The 22,415-nt window shown below is 35.0% G+C and overlaps 1 pseudogene; it reads left to right on the forward strand.

Moving 5' to 3' along the window:
* The first annotated feature begins 612 nt into the window (after positions 1 to 612).
* On the forward strand, positions 613 to 16,653 carry LOC109097442 (annotated as a pseudogene).
* The last annotated feature ends 5,762 nt before the right edge of the window (positions 16,654 to 22,415 follow it).

The raw sequence follows: 22,415 nt of genomic DNA on the forward strand, positions 1-22,415 counted from the left end.
CACAAAAAAATTTCCACAAAAAACCAACTGCGTAATTATGATTTTTGCAGAACAAAACAACAGGTTCATATTTTACCTTTTACATTTTTGTTATTTTAATTTTTTTGTAATTTATTTGCTGAAAAGCCTGAAATAAGCTGTTTAATGGCATAATTTGCATTATGACAAGCCTTATAAATTTTTAGTAGTCAAGATACTGAGAAATATTCACAAAAAAATGATCACAGTTAATTTTTACAAAACTATTTTTATGTTACTGGGATGCCTCATGCTAAATATTAAAATGATGTAATGCTGTCTTGAATTTATATATATATATATATATTAGTTATAAAAATATATTTTATTTTTTTTTTTTTTGTTATTTGAAAAAAAAAAGCGTTTTTTTATATTTTTTTCTCATTAAAAACAAATGCTTCTTTGCTTTGCTTTTTAAGAATTATAACTTTGAAACTTTTTATCATTGTCCTTTATCTGTAAACTTTCCTTTTATAATATCTGATACTTTATGACAGTCAAAACATTTCAAACTGACTCTTAATTTAGTGTATGCAGAATCATAATCATTAAATGGTTGTATCTAAATTATTTTATGTATTAAAATGCATATTTCAATAAATGATTGGATCCGGACAACAAAATGAGCATCATGTGATGGCGAGTGCATGCTTTACAGTTCTATATCGTGACAGCCATGTAACAAAGGAAAGTATGCACGTTTGTTTACACTTCAAAGGAACACATGCAATTATAAAATCCTGATTCTTATCGAAACTTACAAACTTCTTGGAAAGCGTAAACTCCCGGTTGCAGATGGAGGAGGATCTTACAGTCTGTGTGGAGGGTAGATATAAAGCTTACTTCCACCCTCACAAACACATTCAACGAAGACTCTCACAAGAGAAGCAACGATTTAACCAACTCAGTCACTCCAGACAGCAACTCAACTAAACGACTGGTATGTGGCGTGCTGTTTACTTCTAACCTGGCTCTTGATTGAGAGTCAGTTTTTAAAGATAAAGATTGTCATTTTCTCACTGTTTAGTTTTATGCTTTATTTTAGAACGATGGAACGCCTTGAACGCTATATTTTGCCTTCGGAGTAAGTATCCCTTGTTTTTTTTTTTGTTTTTTTTTTTATGTGTTATATTAATTAATGCATTATCAGATAGCTCTTGTCTAGATGATGCATTTAACATAAAAATCTGTAAATGATGCATTTCTCTTTTTTAATTAGCTTTGCTTTGCTTTGGATTAGTTTGCCTAAAACTCCTTTAATGATACATTTTGTTAATTTCTTAAACAGTGCACTGGAGACAGACATAATTTACCCTGACAGTGCTGGCTTTGATGAGCCGGACTGCCCAGATCAACTATGCATGGTGAGTTGCTGTTAAATATGCTCGTGGATTAATATATGATTAATATTAAGTCTTCTAAAACATCGCTCATTGTTTTTTTTCTCCAGATGTGCCAATGTGACATGCATAAAGACATCAAACTGGAACTGTCGCCGCATCCTCACAGCATGAGGAAGGTGGTGAACATCGTCATCGCTGTGGAAAAGTTGAAGCACATCAAAAAAATGTCTTCTGGCAAGTTTAGTCAAGATGCGCTGCTCAACATCATCTTGGAGAATGTGATCGAAGGTACCGTTAGCAAACTTTTAAGCAGCTTAAACTAGCTTCAGGTGGATTGATAGTTGGTCAAGATGGTTAAACCATACTGACGACCACCTTAACCATTAAATTATGTAGCTATTCAGTTTGATCCAGATGGATTCTTGAGTTGACAAAAATACCGGTTAACCTGGTTCTTCATATTTTGTGACTTTATGTCAGTTTTAACAGCATATTTCGTGGATGCACATCCAAAACAATATATTTTTTAATGCATCTTCGAAGAAGCGTGTTTACATTTAAGCTTCATATCTGAAGAAATTGAAAGAAAACAAACTTTTGAATCTAATATTTGATTATAATATAGCATGAGGAAAGATTTACAGGCAGTTTTTAAAAGGCTGGTATTTTTTGACTGGGAACACCAAAATAGGAAAAGGATTTTCAGCACAGCAAAAGGTTTTAGATTTACTAACATTACCTGATTTTGATGTGTTCTGATTGGGTGAATGTCATTTGGATCAATTTGACACAATATTTTATTTAGTTCAAGCCGGTTGGTCAAACCTCTATAATATTAGATAGTATATTAATTGACTTAAAAAGTAAATTTGACTACCACAACGTTTAAGCATTTGCATCTTTTTATTTCCACAGAGCGTTTAGTGAAGCCGCTTAATGCGACACAGACTTACTGTAAGACCAGCCGGACCCTGCAGTGCAGCGTTTGTGATAAGTACAAAAAGACTCTGGTGCAGAGCAACAAACCAACCAACAAAGATCTTCATTTGAAGGCTGTGACGCTGAGTGCAGGAACCATTCAATACAAAGGTAACTCTTCAACACAAGCTTTCACATGTAAATGCATGACTTCAGAAATGTCCTTGTGACGTTACCCCTTACACATTTTCTGCTCCCTTCAGTTAAATTCAGCATGATGACGTACGTATCGAGTGCCCAACAAAATAACGGCCAGCCTGTGTGCCTGGGGATCTCCAACAGCAACCTCTACATTGCTTGTACCCAGTCTGGTGGTTCTCCCCCCGTCCTGCTCTTGAAGGTTCGTGCACCACAAACACATTAACCTTCCCCAAGAAATGTTTTCCACATTATAAAATGAGGATTTAAAGCCCTTTTTTTATTTTTTAGGAGGTCAGTGGCCCTCTGAACACCATCACAGCCGGTGACCCGAACGGGTACGACAGCCTCCTCTTCTTCAGAAAAGAGACGGGCACGGATTACAACACTTTTGAATCTGTTAAATATCCTGGATGGTTTATTAGCACAGCTTTTGATGACTGGAAGAGGGTGGAAATGTCCCAGGTGCCAACTGACCGAACTACAGACTTCACACTTGAAGATTAAAAATAAATCCTGAGTTAAGAATCAGATCTGATCCATAAACGCATTTCCAGTATGTACAATGTACAGTTTATAATCGGGATTTATTCAAACATGTTACAAACCTGTATGAGTTTATGTATCTGTCTGGGTATTTTTTTTTTCACGATTTTATGTGTAAGGTTTGTGTTGGGAACATTTGAGTGTGAACATTTGCCTATGTGCTTAATTTAATTTTTTAAATTATTAAATATTATTAATATTTATTTTAAATTATTTTTAAATCTAACTTATTTTACACTGTACTGATTTTTTTATCTTATATTAAAATAAACCTATGATATGGATGTTACTTGGTGTTGTGTAGTTGATTACAAGATTACTATTAAGATTATTATATAAAGTGACAACAGAATATCAAAGTGGACTAAGAAATAAGTCACTGCACAAAAAGAAAAAGCAATCTCTTATCAGCTTAAATAAGATGCATTTATACATTTAAAGGCACCAAATGGAGACACCAAAATAATGCAATTAGCAGAACACTAATGAATTAATTTTAGTTAATAGATAATTTACATTCATCCTACACATAAATGCAGTTCATTTATGCTTGAAGCACTGACGTCACTTTATTGATAATCTTAAGTAAAATGTTACTTTTCAATGGCTCTTGAACTTTGAACTTTTTTTTAATCATGTTTTGTTAGCTGAATTTATGCACCCCAAAAATAGCTACTTTATATGTAGAAATGAAGACAATGAACAATGGGACATTTTGAACATTTATTAAACAAGACAAAATAAACTTTGACAATTTACTCTGAAACATGGAGAGAGAAAAAACACTCTAAATTTAAAAACTAAGCTTTGTTATAATTTTTAGTTTTATAGATCAGGTCACAGCGCCCTCTGCTGAACTTTCTCTGGTCTAGACACAGAAAATAAGACATGAGCGCCTCCATGCGGTCGAACATTTCACTGCATACAGATAGTTGATTGTATTACATAAAAACATAAGCGTCCTCAGTGTTGGATGTTAAGTGTTTATGTTGTCTGTTACAGTTTTCCTCTTGGTTCATAATGTGACCAAAATCTCAGTGATCTTTAAACTCTTGATATCAGACTAATTAAAGCAAACCATGATGTGACCGATTTATAAGTCTTTCAAAAAGAGCACATCAAATGTCAACTTATTTCATTATATATTTTGGCAAGTCATATGTAGGCTTAAGGAAATACTTGTTCATGATAAAATTTAAATAAGCAGCGTTTTAACAGTATCTTCTTTTAGCATGTATTTTCATTGTCACTAGACTTAAAAAATTAAGTTGAAATTGTTTCAACGATTTTGATGGGTTGCCATGATGGCTTACTGATTATATCATCATTGGGTCGATTAAACACTGAAAATAATGATATCCAACATGTAAGATACTAACAAAAATGTACTATGCTATTACCAAGTTGTTGGGGGTGATTTTAGACATGTACTATGTTAGGACATCTATTCAACTTTAAAACATGCATTCTGTGTGGGAATGTGTTTTTGTCTTGGTCTGTGTGATTCCACACACTGTTAAATTCAGTAGTACTATGGCACCCCAGGTTGACAGTTGGCAAAAAATCATAGCGTACTGCATCCATGGAAGCTAGCAAATGAACCTGCTTAGAGATCGCAGATTTTATCCGACCTAAAAACCCTCAGCATCCATCTGAAAACTTCTGTGACCAGAGACATATTAACACGTGGATAAATCACCTTCCATTGTAAACTGTGCTTGTTCCTGTTGTGTTTTCTCAATCTGGCAACCAGCGTGAGTGAGGGAGCGTGAGAAACAACTCTCTCCAACATTTAGGGCCCAAGCACCAGTGATGTGAGGACCATATTGGAATTGCCCAGTTTCTTCTTTATCTTCTTCTCCAAAATGAATCGCATTTTTGAGGATTTAAACATGCTCAAAAACTCATGAAACTTTTTTGGTGAAAATTTACATCTGATATGGGTTTCAAAAGTGGGTGTGACAAAATGGCTCAATAGCGCCACCTATACAATTTTAACGAAGTACCCCTTGAGCTATGTTTCACAAATATGTATGAAATTCGACACATGTAACACACCAATACCTACAAAATAGTCCCATTGGTACGAAGTCCAAAACCCAACAGGAAGTCAGTTATTTAGAATTCGTTTTTGCCATTTTCAGGCATTGTATTTTACCGAACTCCTCCTAGAGATTAAATCAGATCAATTCCAGATTTGGTCAGTGTAATCTAAAGCCCTTTGTGTATGGAGGGATTATTTGGTCAGATTATAAACTAAAAGTCTAAAACTAAAAGTCTTAAACCAAAACTAAAAATCTAAATTTGAAACTTAAACTCCAAGTCAAAAATTAATTTGGTATTTAGGATAGGGCATTTTGTATTTAGGGTTGGGCATTTGGTCATTTAGCCATTCAGGATTTAGGATTGGGCATTTGAAGATTGAGGACTGGGCATTTGAGGATTGAGGAATGAGGAGTGTATGCAAATTAGGAGGCGTGGTCCAAATACTGGAGGCTGGGTTTGAAATGGCTGGTGCGCAGAGGCACCTTATGGACAGCAGAGGGAGCTCCCAGTGCTAAGGAGCACACTGTAATGAAACCAAACGGAGCGAGTGAGCGGCTTGAGCGTGGACTTCAACTTAATGACAGCTTTGTAACATTTGTGGCCTCAAACTATGGCGATTTTGTTTTTCATCTTGGGGAAGTGATTTACCGCGCGCGCAATCCTAAATACAAAATGCCCAATCCTAAATACCAAATTAATTTTTGACTTGGACTTTAAGTTTCAAATTTAGATTTTTAGTTTTGGTTTAGGACTTTTAGTTTTAGACTTTTAGTTTATAATCTGACCAAATAATCCCTCCATACTTTGTGATGTTAAATTGGGAAGATCTTGAGTTTTCATGGAAAATTTAATTTGAATTTGGACTGCAGTACCCATTTCAACCATTAGCTACATTCTGCACCTTTAAAATAATTTCAAATTAACAAATGTCCCCATGCTCTGTTCGGCTCGATTATTGGATCCGCGTGGATTGTGCGCAGACCACAGCGCATGCGCGAGTTGTTTGTAAATCTCATAAACAAGAAATGTTCATGTGCTGAATGCCTTCACTCGAGCTCTGTCAGCGTTTGCGAAGAACTGTGCGCTAGACTGAACAGAACGCAGAAAATGAATGAACGAATATTATTTAAACCTAAAAATAAATAAATTGCTGTAGGATTTTGAAAAATTGTAAACAAAGACCATTTTCTAAGTTTTTGTGACATTAAAGTCAGAAATTTGTGACATTCATTCAACTTTTCACTCAAATTGTTACGCAAATGGTATAATTTTACAATGTATTCGACTTGAAACATAATTTTGCACTTGCACTCCACTGAATAAGAATAACACAGTAATGACTCATTTCTTTAATAACCGTCATCTCATGTGAACACTTCTTGCAGCCCCTGCTGTTTGACCCCTGAATCTAATATTATGGGCTGTTATCTGGTCCTTGCAGTGGGGCTTGATTGAGTCACTGCCTTTTCAGGGATCATGTCTCAAGATCAGTCTGGAGTGAGTTACTGTATGCACCTGCTCCTCACAGCACAAACAGCAACACTGCATGGAGGACTGAGACTCAACAAGACAACGTTGTAGGTAGGAAACTGTCTTAAATTTCAAGTACAAGTAAATCTCAAAGATGAGTGTATAAGCTGTGTGTACATTTAGCTACGGATTGGTGCCAGTGGAGACCGGGGCTAGTTGTAACATGGGTTATATATGAGTAACTGTAATGTTTTCAGTTCCAGATTTCAGTTTCAATTTTATCTTACATTAGTCTCATGTGTAGTTCAAAACTGTTGAAAATTAGGATGATTTTTGTGAATTGCATCATATTATTGCAAAGGCAGACGGAAACCACAAAAAAAATTACCACAAAAAACCAACTGCGTAATTATAATTTTTGCAGAACAAAACAACGGGTTCATATTTTACCTTTTACATTTTTGTTGTTTTCATTGTTTTGTAATTTATTTGCTGAAAAGCCTGTAATAAGCATAATTTGCATCATGAAAAGCCTTATAAATTTTTAGTAGTCAAGATACTGAGAAATATTCACAAAAAAATAATCACAGTTAATTTTTACAAAACTATTTTTATGTTACTGGGATGCCTCATGCTAAATATTAAAATTATGTAATGCTGTCTTGAATATATATATATATATATATATATATATATATATATATATATATATATTAGTTATAAAAATATATTTTATTGTTTTCTTGTTGCTACTTGCACAAACAAACGCCTTTTAATAACTTCTCATTAAAAACAAATGCTTCTTTGCTTTGCTTTTTAAGAATTATAACTTTTAAAGAAACTTTTTATCATTGTCCTTTATCTGTAAACTTTCCTTTTATAATATCTGATACTTTATGACAGTCAAAACATTTCAAACTGACTCTTAATTTAGTGTATGCAGAATCATAATCATTAAACGGTTGTATCTAAATTATTTTATGTATTAAAAAAATGCATATTTCAAAAAATTATTAGATCCGGACAACAAAATGAGCATCATGTGATGGTGAGTGCATGCTTTACAGTTCTATATCGTGACAGCCATGTAACAAATGAAAGTATGCACGTTTGTTTACACTTCAAAGGAACACATGCAATTATAAAATCCTGATTCTTATCGAAACTTACAAACTTCTTGGAAAGCGTAAGCGTAAAGTCCCGGTTGCAGATGGAGGAGGATCTTACAGTCTGTGTGGAGGGTAGATATAAAGCTTACTTCCACCCTCACAAACACATTCAACGAAGACTCTCACAAGAGAAGCAACGATTTAACCAACTCGAAGACTCCAGACAGCAACTCAAACTAAACGACTGGTATGTGGCGTACTGTTTACTTCTAACCTGGATCTTGATTGAAAGTCAGTTTTTTTAAAGAAAAAGAGATCATTTTCTCACTGTTTAGTTTTATGCTTTATTTCAGAACGATGGAACGCCTTGGACGCTATATTTTGCCTTCGGAGTAAGTATCGCATGTTTTTTTTTTTTTTTTATGTGTTATATTAATTAATGCATTATCAGATAGCTCTTGTCTAGATGATGCATTTAACATTAAATCTGTAAATGATGCATTTCTTTATTTTTAATTAGCTTTGCTTTGCTTTGGATTAATTTGCCTAAAACTCCTTTAATGATACATTTTGTTAATTTCTTAAACAGTGCACTGGAGACAGACATAATTTTACCCTGACAGTGCTGGCTTTGATGAACCGGACTGCCCAGATCAACTATGCATGGTGAGTTGCTGTTAAATATGCTCGTGGATTAATATCTGATTAATATTAAGTCTTCTAAAACATCGCTCATTGTTTTTTTTTCTCCAGATGTGCCAATGTGGACATGCATAAAGACATCAAACTGGAACTGTCGCCGCATCCTCACAGCCTGAGGAAGGTGGTGAACATCGTCATCGCTGTGGAAAAGTTGAAGCACATCAAAAAAAATGTCTTCTGGCAAGTTTTGTCAAGATGCACTGCTCAACTTCATCTTGGAGAATGTGATCGAAGGTACCGTTAGCAAACTTTTAAGCAGCTTAAACTAGCTTCAGGTGGATTGATAGTAGTTGGTCAAGATGGTTAAACCATACTGACGACCACCTTAACCATTAAATTATGTAGCTATTCAGTTTGATCCAGATGGATTCTTGAGTTGACAAAAATACTGGTTAACCTGGTTCTTCATATTTTGTGACTTTTATGTCAGTTTTAACAGCATATTTCATGGATGCACATCCAAAACAATATATTTTTTAATGCATCTTCGAAGAAGCGTGTTTACATTTAAGCTTCATATCTGAAGAAATTGAAAGAAAACAAACTTTTGAATCTAATATTTGATTATAATATAGCATGAGGAAAGATTTACAGGCAGTTTTTAAAAGGCTGGTATTTTTTGACTGGGAACACCAAAATAGGAAAAGGATTTTCAGCACAGCACAAGGTTTTAGATTTACTAACATTACCTGATTTTGATGTGTTCTGATTGGGTGAATGTCATTTGGATCAATTTGACACAAGATTTTATTTAATTCAAGCCGGTTGGTCAAACCTCTATAATATTAGATAGTATATTAATTGACTTAAAAAGTAAATTTGACTACCACAACGTTTAAGCATTTGCATCTTTTTATTTCAGAGCGTTTAGTGAAGCCGCTTAATGCGACACAGACTTACCGTAAGACCAGCCGGACCCTGCAGTGCAGCGTTTGCGATAAGTACAAAAAGACTCTGGTGCAGAGCAACAAACTAACCAACGAAGATCTTCATTTGAAGGCTGTGACGCTGAGTGCAGGGACCATTCAATACAAAGGTAACTCTTCAACACAAGCTTTCACATGTAAATGCATGACTTCAGAAATGTCCTTGTGACGTTACCCCTTACTACACATTTTCTGCTCCCTTTAGTTCAATTCAGCATGATGACGTACGTATCGAGTGACCCACAAAATGACGGCCAGCCTGTGTGCCTGGGGATCTCCAACAGCAACCTCTACATTGCTTGTACCCAGTCTGGTGGTTCTCCCCCCGTCCTGCTCTTGAAGGTTTGTGCACCACAAACACATTAACCTTCCCCAAGAAATGTTTTCCACATTATAAAATGAGGATTTAAAGCCCTTTTTTATTTTTTAGGAGGTCAGTGGCCCTCTGAACACCATCACAGCCGATGACCCGAACGGGTACGACAGCCTCCTCTTCTTCAGAAAAAGAGACGGGCACGGATTACAACACTTTTGAATCTGTTAAATATCCTGGATGGTTTATTAGCACAGCTTTTGATGACTGGAAGAGGGTGGAAATGTCCCAGGTGCCAACTGACCGAACTACAGACTTCACACTTGAAGATTAAAAATAAATCCTGAGTTAAGAATCAGATCTGATCCATAAACGCATTTCCAGTATGTACAATGTACAGTTTATAATCTGGATTTATTCAAACATGTTACAAACCTGTATGAGTTTATGTATCTGTCTGGGTATTTTTTTTTTCACGATTATGTGTAAGGTTTGTGTTGGGAACATTTGAGTGTGAACATTTGCCTATGTGCTTAATTTAATTTTTAAATTATTAAATATTATTAATATTTATTTTTAATTATTTTTAAATCTAACTTATTTTACACTGTACTGATTTTTTATCTTATATTAAAATAAACCTATGATATGGATGTTACTTGGTGTTGTGTAGTTGATTACAAGATCACTAGATTACTATTAAGATTATATAAAGTGACAACAGAATATCAAAGTGCACTAAGAAATAAGTCACTGCACAAAAAGAAAAAGCAATCTCTTATCAGCTTAAATAAGATGCATTTATACATTTAAAGGCACTAAATGGAGACACCAAAATAATGCAATTAGCAGAACACTAATGAATTAATTATAGTTAATAGATAATTTACATTCATCCTACACATAAATGCAGTTCATTTATGCTTGAAGCACTGACGTCACTTTATTGATAATCTTAAGTAAAATGTAACTTTTCAATGGCTCTTGAACTTTGAACTCTTTTTTTAATCATGTTTTGTTAGCTGAATTTATGCACCCCAAAAATAGCTACTTTATATGTAGAAATGAAGACAATGAACAATGGGACATTTTGAACATTTATTAAACAAGACAAAATAAACTTTGACAATTTACTCTGAAACATGGAGAGAGAAAAAACACTCTAAATTTAAAAACTAAGCTTTGTTATAATTTTTAGTTTTATATATCAGGTCACAGCGCCCTCTGCTGAACTTTCTCTGGTCTAGACACAGAAAATAAGACATGAGCGCCTCCATGCGGTCGAACATTTCACTGCATACAGATAGTTGATTGTATTACATAAAAACATAAGCGTCCTCAGTGTTGGATGTTAAGTGTTTATGTTGTCTGTTACAGTTTTCCTCTTGGTTCATAATGTGACCAAAATCTCAGTGATCTTTAAACTCTTGATATCAGACTAATTAAAGCAAACCATGATGTGACCGATTTATAAGTCTTTCAAAAAGAGCACATCAAATGTCAACTTATTTCATTATATATTTTGGCAAGTCATATGTAGGCTTAAGGCAATACTTGTTCATGATAAAATTTAAATAAGCAACGTTTTAACAGTATTTTCTTTTAGCATGTATTTTCATTGTCACTAGACTTAAAAAAATTCAGTTGAAATTGGTTCAACTATTTTGATGAGCTGCCATGATGGCTTACTGATTATATCATCATTGGGTCAATTAAACACTGAAAATAATGATATCCAACATGTAAGATACTAACAAAAACGTACTATGCTATTACCAAGTTGTAGGGGGTGATTTTAGACATGTACTATGTTAGGACATCTATTCAACTTTAAAACATGCATTCTGTGTGAGAATGTGTTTTTTTCTTGGTCTGTGTGATTCCACACACTGTTAAATTCAGTAGTACTATGGCACCCCAGGTTGACAGTTGGCAAAAAATCATAGCGTACTGCATCCATGGAAGCTAGCAAATGAACCCGCTTAGAGATCGCAGATTTTATCCGACCTAAAAAAACCCTCAGCATCCATCTGAAAACTTCTGTGACCAGAGACATATTAACACGTGGATAAATCGCCTTCCATTGTAAACTGTGCTTGTTCCTGTTGTGTTTTTCTCAATCTGGCAACCAGCGTGAGTGAGGGAGCGTGAGAAACAACTCTCTCCAACATTTAGGGCCCAAGCACCAGTGATGCGAGGACCATATTGGAATTGCCCAGTTTCTTCTTTATCTTCTTCTCCAAAATGAATCGCATTTTTGAGGATTTAAACATGCTCGAAAACTCATGAAACTTTTTTGGTGAAAATTTACATCTGATATGGGTTTCAAAAGTGGGTGTGACAAAATGGCTCAATAGCGCCACCTATACAATTTTAACGAAGTACCCCTTGAGCTATGTTTCACAAATATGTATGAAATTCGACACATGTAACACACCAATACCTACAAAATAGTCCCACCGGTACAAAGTCCAAAACCCAACAGGAAGTCAGTTATTTAGAATTTGTTTTTGCCATTTTCAGGCATTGTATTTTAGCGAACTCCTTCTAGAGATTAAATCAGATCAATTCCAGATTTGGTCAGTGTAATCTAAAGCCCTTTGTGTATGGACGGATTATTTGGTCAGATTATAAACTAAAAGTCTAAAACTAAAAGTCTTAAACCAAAACTAAAAATCTAAATTTGAAACTTAAAGTCCAAGTCAAAAATTAATTTGGTATTTAGGATTGGTTTATTTAGGGTTGGGCATTTGGTCATTTAGCCATTCAGGATTTGGATTGGGCATTTGGGGATTTAGGAGGATTGGGGATTTGAGGATTTAGGATTTGAGGATTGAGGGCATTTGAGGATTCTGGGCATTTGAGGATTGAGGAATGAGGAGTGTATACAAATTAGGAGGCGTGGTCCAAATACTGGAGGCTGGGTTTGAAATGGCTGGTGCGTAGAGGCACCTTATGGACAGCAGAGGGAGCTCCCAGTGCTAAGGAGCACACTGTAATGAAACCAAACGGAGCGAGTGAGCGGCTTGAGCGTGGACTTCAACTTAATGACAGCTTTGTAACATTTGTGGCCTCAAACTATGGCGATTTTGTTTTTCATCTTGGGGAAGTGATTTACCGCGCGCGCGCAATCCTAAATACCAAATGCCCAATCCTAAATACCAAATTAATTTTTGACTTGGACTTTAAGATTCAAATTTAGATTTTTAGTTTTGGTTTAGGACTTTTAGTTTTAGACTTTTAGTTTATAATCTGACCAAATAATCCCTCCATACTTTGTGATGTTAAATTGGGAAGATCTTGAGTTTTCGTAGAAAATGTAATTTGAATTTGGACTGCAGTACCCATTTCAACCATTAGCTACATTCTGCACCTTTAAAATAATTTCAAATTAACAAATGTCCCCATGCTCTGTTCGCTTCGATTATTGGATCCGCGTGGATTGTGCGCAGACCACAGCGCATGCGCGAGTCGTTTGTAAATCTCATAAACAAGAAATGTTCATGTGCTGAATGCCTTCACTCGAGCTCTGTCAGCGTTTGCGAAGAACTGTGCGCTAGACTGAACAGAACGCAGAAAATGAATGAACGAATATTATTTAAACCTAAAAATAAACTGTAGGATTTTGAAAAATTGTAAACAAAAACAATTTTTTGTGACATTAAAGTCAGAAATTTGTGACATTCATTCAACTTTTCACTCGAATTGTTACGCAAATGGTATCATTTTACAATGTATTCAACTTGAAACATAATTTTGCACTCCACTGAATAAGAATAACTTAGTAATGACTCATTTCTTTAATAACCGTCATCTCATGTGAACACTTCTTGCAGCCCCTGCTGTTTGACCCCTGAATCTAATATTATGGGCTGTTATCTGGTCCTTGCAGTGGGGCTTGATTGAGTCACTGCCTTTTCAGGGATCATGTCTCAAGATCAGTCTGGAGTGAGTTACTGTATGCACCTGCTCCTCACAGCACAAACAGCAACACTGCATGGAGGACTGACACTCAACAAGACAACGCTGTAGGTAAGAAACTGTCTTAAATTTCAAGTACAAGTAAATCTCAAAGATGAGTGTATAAGCTGTGTGTACATTTAGCTACGGACTGGTGCCAGTGGAGACTGGGGCTAGTTGTCACATGGGTTATATATGAGTAACTGTAATGTTTTCAGTTCCAGATTTCAGTTTCAATTTTATCTTACATTAGTCTCATGTGTAGTTCAAAACTGTTGAAAATTTAGGATGATTTTTGTGAATTGCATCATATTATTGCAAGGCAGACGGAAACCACAAAAAAAAATTACCACAAAAAACCAACTTGCGTATTATAATTTTTGCAGAACAAAACAACGGGTTCATATTTACCTTTTACAATTTTTGTTGTTTTCACTGTTTTGTAATTTATTTGCTGAAAAGCCTGTAATAAGCATAATTTTGCATCATGACAAGCCTTATAAATTTTTTAGTAGTCAAGATACTGATGAAATATTCACAAAAAAATAATCACAGTGAATTTTTACAAAACTATTTTTATGTTACTGGGATGCCTCATGCTAAATATTAAAATTATGTAATGCTGTCTTGAATATAATATATATATATATAATATATATATATATATATATATATATATATATATATATGTTATTGTATAGATTAATATATATATATAGATATCTTTCTATTAGTTAAGAAATATATTTTATGGTTTTCCTTGTTGCTACTTGCACAAACAAACGCCTTTTAATAACTTCTCATTAAAAACAAATGCTTCTTTGCTTTGCTTTTTAAGAATTATAACTTTTAAAGAAACTTTTTATCCTTGTCCTATATCTGTATACTTTCCTTTTATAATATCTGATACTTTATGACAGTCAAAACATTTCAAACTGACTCTTAATTTAGTGTATGCAGAATCATAATCATTAAACGGTTGTATCTAAATTATTTTATGTATTAAAAAAATGCATATTTCAAAAAATGATTAGATCCGGACAACAAAATGATGATGCATTTAACATAAAATCTGTAAATGATGCATTTCTTTATTTTTAATTAGCTTTGCTTTGCTTTGGATTAGTTTGCCTAAAACTCCTTTAATGATACATTTTGTTAATTTCTTAAACAGTGCACTGGAGACAGACCTAATTTACCCTGACAGTGCTGGCTTTGATGAACCGGACTGCCCAGATCAACTAGGCATGGTGAGTTGCTGTGAAATATGCTCGTGGATTAATATCTGATTAATATTAAGTCTTCTAAAACATCGCTCATTGTTTTTTTTTCTCCAGATGTGCCAATGCGACATGCATAAAGACATCAAACTGGAACTGTCGCCGCATCCTCACAGCATGAGGAAGGTGGTGAGGATCGTCATTGCTGTGGAAAAGTTGAAGCACATCAAAAAAATGTCTTCTGGCAAGTTTTGTGAAGATGCGCTGCTCAACATCATCTTGGAGAATGTGATCGAAGGTACCGTTAGCAAACTTTTAAGCAGCTTAAACTAGCTTCAGGTGGATTGATAGTTGGTCAAGATGGGTTAAACCATACTGACGACCACCTTAACCATTAAATTATGTAGCTATTCAGTTTGATCCAGATGGATTCTTGAGTTGACAAAAATACTGGTTAACCTGGTTCTTAATATTTTGTGACTACTTATGTCAGTTTTAACAGCATATTTCATGGATGCACATCCAAAACAATATATTTTTTAATGCATCTTCGAAGAAGCGTGTTTACATTTAAGCTTCATATCTGAAGAAATTGAAAGAAAACAAACTTTTGAATCTAATATTCTATTATAATATAGCATGAGGAAAGATTTACAGGCAGTCTTTAAAAGGCTGGTATTTTTTGACTGGGAACACCAAAATAGGAAAAGGATTTTCAGCACAGCACAAGGTTTTAGATTTACTAACATTACCTGATTTTTGATGTGTTCTGATTGGGTGAATGTCATTTGAATCAATTTGACACAAGATTTTATTTAGTTCAAGCCGGTTGGTCAAACCTCTATAATATTAGATAGTATATTAATTGACTTAAAAAGTAAATTTGACTACCACAACGTTTAAGCATTTGCATCTTTTTATTTCAGAGCGTTTAGTGAAGCCGCTTAATGCGACACAGACTTACTGTAAGACCAGCCGGACCCTGCTGTGCACCGTTTGTGATAAGTACAAAAAGACTCTGGTGCAGAGCAACAAACTAACCAACTGAAGATCTTCATTTGAAGGCTGTGACGCTGAGTGCAGGGACCATTCAATACAAAGGTAACTCTTCAACACAAGCTTTCACATGTAAATGCATGACTTCAGAAATGTCCTTGTGACGTTACCCTCTACACATTTTCTGCTCCCTTCAGTTCAATTCAGCATGTCGCCGTACGTATCGAGTGACCCACAAAATGACGGCCAGCCTGTGTGCCTGGGGATCTCCAACAGCAACCTCTACATTGCTTGTACCCAGTCTGGTGGTTCTCCCCCCGTCCTGCTCTTGAAGGTTCGTGCACCACAAACACATTAACCCTTCCCCAAGAAATGTTTTTCCACATTATAAAATGAGGATTTAAAGCCCTTTTTTTATTTTTTAGGAGGTCAGTGGCCCTCTGAACACCATCACAGCCGATGACCCGAACGGGTACGACAGCCTCCTCTTCTTCAGAAAAGAGACGGGCACGGATTACAACACTTTTGAATCTGTTAAATATCCTGGATGGTTTATTAGCACAGCTTTTGATGACTGGAAGAGGGTGGAAATGTCCCAGTGCCAACTGACCGAACTACAGACTTCACACTTGAAGATTAACAATAAATCCTGAGTTAAGAATCAGATCTGATCCATAAACGCATTTCCAGTATGTACAAATGTACAGTTTATAATCGGGATTTATTCAAACATGTTACAAACCTGTATGAGTTTATGTATCTGTCTGGGTATTTTTTTTTTTCACGATTATGTGTAAGGTTTGTGTTGGGAACATTTGAGTGTGAACATTTGCCTATGTGCTTAATTTAATTTTTAAATTATTAAATATTATTAATATTTATTTTAAATTATTTTTAAATGTAACTTATTTTACACTGTACTGATTTTTTTTATCTTATATTAAAATAAACCTATGATATGGATGTTACTTGGTGTTGTGTAGTTGATTACAAGATTATTATTAAGATTATTATATAAAGTGACAACAGAATATCAAAGTGCACTAAGAAATAAGTCACTGCACAAAAAAGAAAAAGCAATCTCTTATCAGCTTAAAATAAGATGCATTTATACCTTTAAAGGCACCAAATGGAGACACCAAAATAATGCAATTAGCAGAACACTAATGAATTAATTATAGTTAATAGATAATTTACATTCATCCTACACATAAATGCAGTTCATTTATGCTTGAAGCACTGACGTCACTTTATTGATAATCTTAAGTAAAATGTTACTTTTCAATGGCTCTTGAACTTTGAACTTTTTTTTTTAATCATGTTTTAGCTGAATTTATGCACCCCAAAAATTAGCTAATTTATATGTAGAAATGAAGACAATGAACAATGGGACATTTTGAACATTTATTAAACAGAACAAAATAAACTTTGACAAATTTACTCTGAAACATGGAGAGAGAAAAAAAAAACACTCTAAATTTAAAAACTAAGCTTTGTTATAATTTTTAGTTTTATATATCAGGTCACAGCGCCCTCTGCTGAACTTTCTCTGGTCTAGACACAGAAAATAAGACATGAGCGCCTCCATGCGGTCGAACATTTCACTGCATACAGATAGTTGATTGTATTACATAAAACCATAAGCGTCCTCAGTGTTGGATATTAAGTGGTTTATGTTGTCTGTTACAGTTTTTCCTCTTGGTTTCATAATGTGACCAAAATCTCAGTGATCTTTAAACTCTTGATATCAGACTAATTAAAGCAAACCATGATGTGAGACCGATTTATAAGTCTTTTCAAAAAGAGCACATCAAATGTTCAACTTATTTCATTAGATATTTTGGCAAGTCATATGTAGGCTTAAGGCAATACTTGTTCATGATAAAATTTAAATAAGCAACGTTTTAACAGTATTTTCTTTTAGCATGTATTTTCATTGTCACTAGACTTAAAAAATTCAGTTGAAAATTGGTTTCAACTATTTTGATGAGCTGCCATGATGGGCTTTACTGATTATATCATCATTGGGTCAATTAAACACTGAAAATAATGATATCCAACATGTAAGATACTAACAAAAACGGTACTATGCTATTACCAAGTTGTATGGGGGTGATTTTAGACATGTACTATGTTAGGACATCTATTCAACTTTAAAACATGCATTCTGTGTGGGAATGTGTTTTTGTCTTGGGTCTGTGTGATTCCACACACTGTTAAATTCAGTAGTACTATGGCCACCCCAGGTTGACAGTTGGCAAAAAAAATCATAGCGTACTGCATCCAGTGGAAGCTAGCAAATGAACCCGCTTAGAGATCGCAGATTTTATCCGACCTAAAAACCCTCAGCATCCATCTGAAAACTTCTGTGACCAGAGACATATTAACACGTGGATAAATCGCCTTCCGTTGTAAACTGTGCTTGTTCCTGTTGTGTTTTCTCAATCTGGCAACCAGCATGAGTGAGGGAGCGTGAGAAACAACTCTCTCCAACATTTAGGGCCCAAGCACCAGTGATGCGAGGACCATATTGGAATTGCCCAGTTTCTTCTTTATCTTCTTCTCCAAAATGGAATTGCATTTTTGAGGATTTAAACATGCTCGAAAACTCATTACATTTTTTTTTGGTGAAAATTTACATCTGATATGGGTTTCAAAAGTGGGTGTGACAAAATGGCTCAATAGCGCCACATATACAATGTTAACGAAGTACCCCCTTGAGCTATGTCTTTTCACAAATATGTATGAAATTCGACACATGTAACACACCAATACCTACAAAATAGTCCCATTGGTACGAAGTCCAAAACCCAACAGGAAGTCAGTTATTTAGAATTCGTTTTTGCCATTTTCAGGCATTGTATTTTAGCGAACTCCTTCTAGAGATTAAATCAGATCAATTCCAGATTTGGTCAGTGTAATCTAAAGCCCTATGTGTATGGAGGGATTATTTGGTCAGATTATAAACTAAAAGTCTAAAACTAAAAGTCGTAAACCAAAACTAAAAATCTAAATTTGAAACTTAAAGTCCAAGTCAAAAATTAATTTGGTATTTAGGATTGGGCATTTTCTATTTAGGATGGGCATTTGGGCATTTGGGATTTAGGAATTGGGCATTTGGGTATTGAGGAGATTGGGCATTTTAGGATTGAGGATTGGGCATGGAGATTGAGCCCCTGGAATGAGGATTGAGGAGTGTATGCAGATTGAGGATGGGCATTTGTGGATTGAATACTTGAGGCTGATGGTTTGAAATGGCCCACAAATAGCTGGTTTCTTGAAATGGGGAGCTCCCAGTGCTAAGGAGCACACTGTAATGAAACCAAACGGAGCGAGTGAGCGGCTTGCGCGAGACTGTGTGATAACTTCAACTTTAATGACAGCTTGGTAACATTTGTGGCCATTTTAATCAAACTTGTTTATAGAGAAATTAATTTTTGACTTGGCCTTTTAAAGTTTCAAAATTTAGATTTTTTGAAGTTTTGGTTTAGGACTTTTAGTTTTAGCCTTTTAGTTTATACTCTGGACAAATATCCTCCATACTTTTGTGATGTTAAATTGGGAAGATCTTGAGTTTTCCGTAGCCAATGTTAATTTGGAATTTGGACGGCAGTACCCATTTAAACCATTAGATACATGTCTGCACCTTTAAAATAATTTCAACCTCATTAAACAATATGGCCGCCATTGCTCTGTTCGCATTCGAATTATTGGAATACGCGTGGGTTGTTGGCGCAGACCACAGCGCTATGCGCGAGGTCGTTTTGGTAAACTCATAAACAAAGAAATGTTCATGTGCTGAATGCCTTCACTCCGAGCTCTGCTCAGGTCTTTTGCGAAGAACTCGGCGCCTTAGACTGAACAGGAACGCAGAAAATGGATGAAGGGAACGAATATTTTATTTAAACGTAAAAATAAAAACTGTAAGGATTTTGGAAAATTGAAACAAAAACAATTTTTTGTGCCATTTAAAGTCAGACATTGTGTGACATTCATTCAACTTTTGCACTCGAATTGTTTACCGCAAAATGGTATCAGTTTACAATGGATTGCAACTTGAAACATAAGTTTTGCAACTTCCCCTGATAAGAATAACTCAGTAATGGAAAAAAAACTCATTTCCTTTAATAACCGTCATATCATGTGAACACTTCTTGCAAGCCCTGCTGTTGACCCTGAATCTAATATTATGGGCTGTTATCTGGTCCTTGCAGTGGGGCTTGATTGAGTCAATGCCTTTTACAGGGATCAGGTCTCAAGATCAGTCTGGAGTGCGTTACTGTATTGCACCTGCTTCCTCACAGTCACAAACAGAACCACTGCATGGAGACTGACACTCAACAAGACCAACGCTGTAGGTACGAAAATGTCTTACATTTCAAGTACAAGTAAATCCAAAAGATGAGTGTATAAGCTGTTTGTGTACATTTAGCTACGGATTGTGCCAGTGGAGATGCGGGCGAGTTGTAACCGGGTTTAAAATAAACAAAATCTGGTAGTACGGTAATGTTTTCAGCTGCACAGATTGTCAGTTTCAATTGTTATGCTGACATTTAGTCTCCTGTGTTAGTTCAAAACTGTTAAAATTAGGATGATTTTTGTGAAATTGCATCAATATTATTGCAAAGGCAGACGGAACCACACAAAAAAAAATTACCACAAAAAACCAACTTGCGAATTAGAATTTTTGCAGAACAAAACAACGGGGTCAGATATTTACCTTTTACATTTTTGTTGTTTTCACTGTTTTTGTGTATTTATTTGCTGAAAAGGCCTGTAAGAAGCGATTATTGCATCATGACAAGCCTTATTAATTTTTTAGTTAGTCAATGATACTGAGAAATATTCCCAAACAAAATAATCACAGTGAAATTTGTACAAAACTATTTTTATGTTACTGGGATTGCCTCATGCTTAAATATTAAAATTATGTAATGCTGTCGTGAATATAATCTATCTCTATCTAAGATAGTATCATATAGTATATATATACTCAATACATATGAATATAGATATATATATATATAGATAGTTCTATTAGTTAAGAAAATTATATATTATGGTTTTCTGTAGGCTACTTGCACAAAAACAAACGCCTTTTATAACTTCCTCATTAAAAAACCAATGCGTTACTCTGCTTTTGTTTTTAAGAATTATAACTTTTAAAGAACCTTTTTATCCTTGTCATATATCTGTATACTTTCCTTTGGATAATTATCTGATACTTTTATGACCGTCAAAACTTTTCAAACTGACTCGTAATTTAGTGTGTGTGCCAGAATCATACGCATTAAAACGGGGTATCTAAATGATTTTTATGTATTAAAAAAATGCATATTTCAAAAAATTATTAGATCCGGACCAAAAAAATGATGATTGCTGATTAACAGAAAATCTGTAAATGATGCATTTCTTTCTGTATTGTTAATTAGCTTTGCTGTGCTTTGGATTAGGTTGCCCTAAAACTCCTTTTAATGATACATTTTGTTATTTCGTTCTAAAACAGTGCCCTGGAACAGACCTACTTTACCCTGACAGTGCTGGCTTGCTGATGAACACGGACTGCCGCGGATCAACGAGGCATGGTGAGTTGCTGTGAAATATGCTCGTGGGATAATATCTATTTAATATTAAGTCTTCTAAAACATCGCTCCAGTGTTTTTTCTCTCAGATGTGCCAATGCGACAGGCCGAAAGACATCAAACTGGAACTGTCGCCGCATCCCCTCCAGCATGATGAATGTGGTGAGGATCGTCATTGCTGTGGAACAGTTGAAGCCACATCAAAAAATGTCTTCCTGGCAAGATTTTGTGAAGATGCGCTTGATCAACATCATCTTGGAGAATGTGATCGAGGTACCGTTAGCACACTGTTAAGCAGCTTAAACTAGCTTTCAGGTGGATTGATAGTTGGTCAAGAATTTTAAAACCATACATGACGACCCACCTTAACCATAAAATTATTGTAGCTATTCATTTTGAATTCCAGGAGGATTCTTGAGTTGACAAAAATACTGGTTAACCTGGTTCTTCATATTTTGTGACTTTTATGTCAAGTTTAACAGAATTTTTAAATGATTGCACATCCAAAAAACAATCTATTTTTTCCATGCATTCTTACCGAAGAAGCGTGTGTACATTTAAGCTTCATATCTGAAGAAATTGGAAGAAAACACACTTTTGAATCAATGTATTCTATTATATAATAGCAAGGAGGGAAAGATGGAAAGAATTACAAGGTCAGTCTTTTAAAAGGCTGGTATTTTTTGACTGGGGAACACCCAAAGAGGAAAAGGATTTTCAGCACAGCACAAGGTTTTAGATTTACTAACCTTACCTGATTTTGGATGTGGTCTGAGATTGGTGTGAATGTCATTTGAAACACTTTGCCACGAGATTTTTATTTAGTTCAAGCCGTTGGTCAAACCTCTAATAATATTAGATAGTATATTATTGACTTAAAAAGTAAATTTGACTACCACAATTTAAGCATTTGCATCTTTTTATTCAAGAGCGTTATGAAGCCGCTTAATGCGACACAGATTACTGTAAGACCAGCCGGACCCTGCTGTGCACCGTTTGTGATAAGTACAAAAGACTCTGGGGGCAGAGCAACCACTAACCAACGAAGATCTTCATTTGAAGGCGGTG

The sequence above is a fragment of the Cyprinus carpio genome, unplaced genomic scaffold, assembly GCF_018340385.1.
Source record: "Cyprinus carpio isolate SPL01 unplaced genomic scaffold, ASM1834038v1 S000006520, whole genome shotgun sequence".
Lineage (NCBI taxonomy): Eukaryota > Metazoa > Chordata > Actinopteri > Cypriniformes > Cyprinidae > Cyprinus > Cyprinus carpio.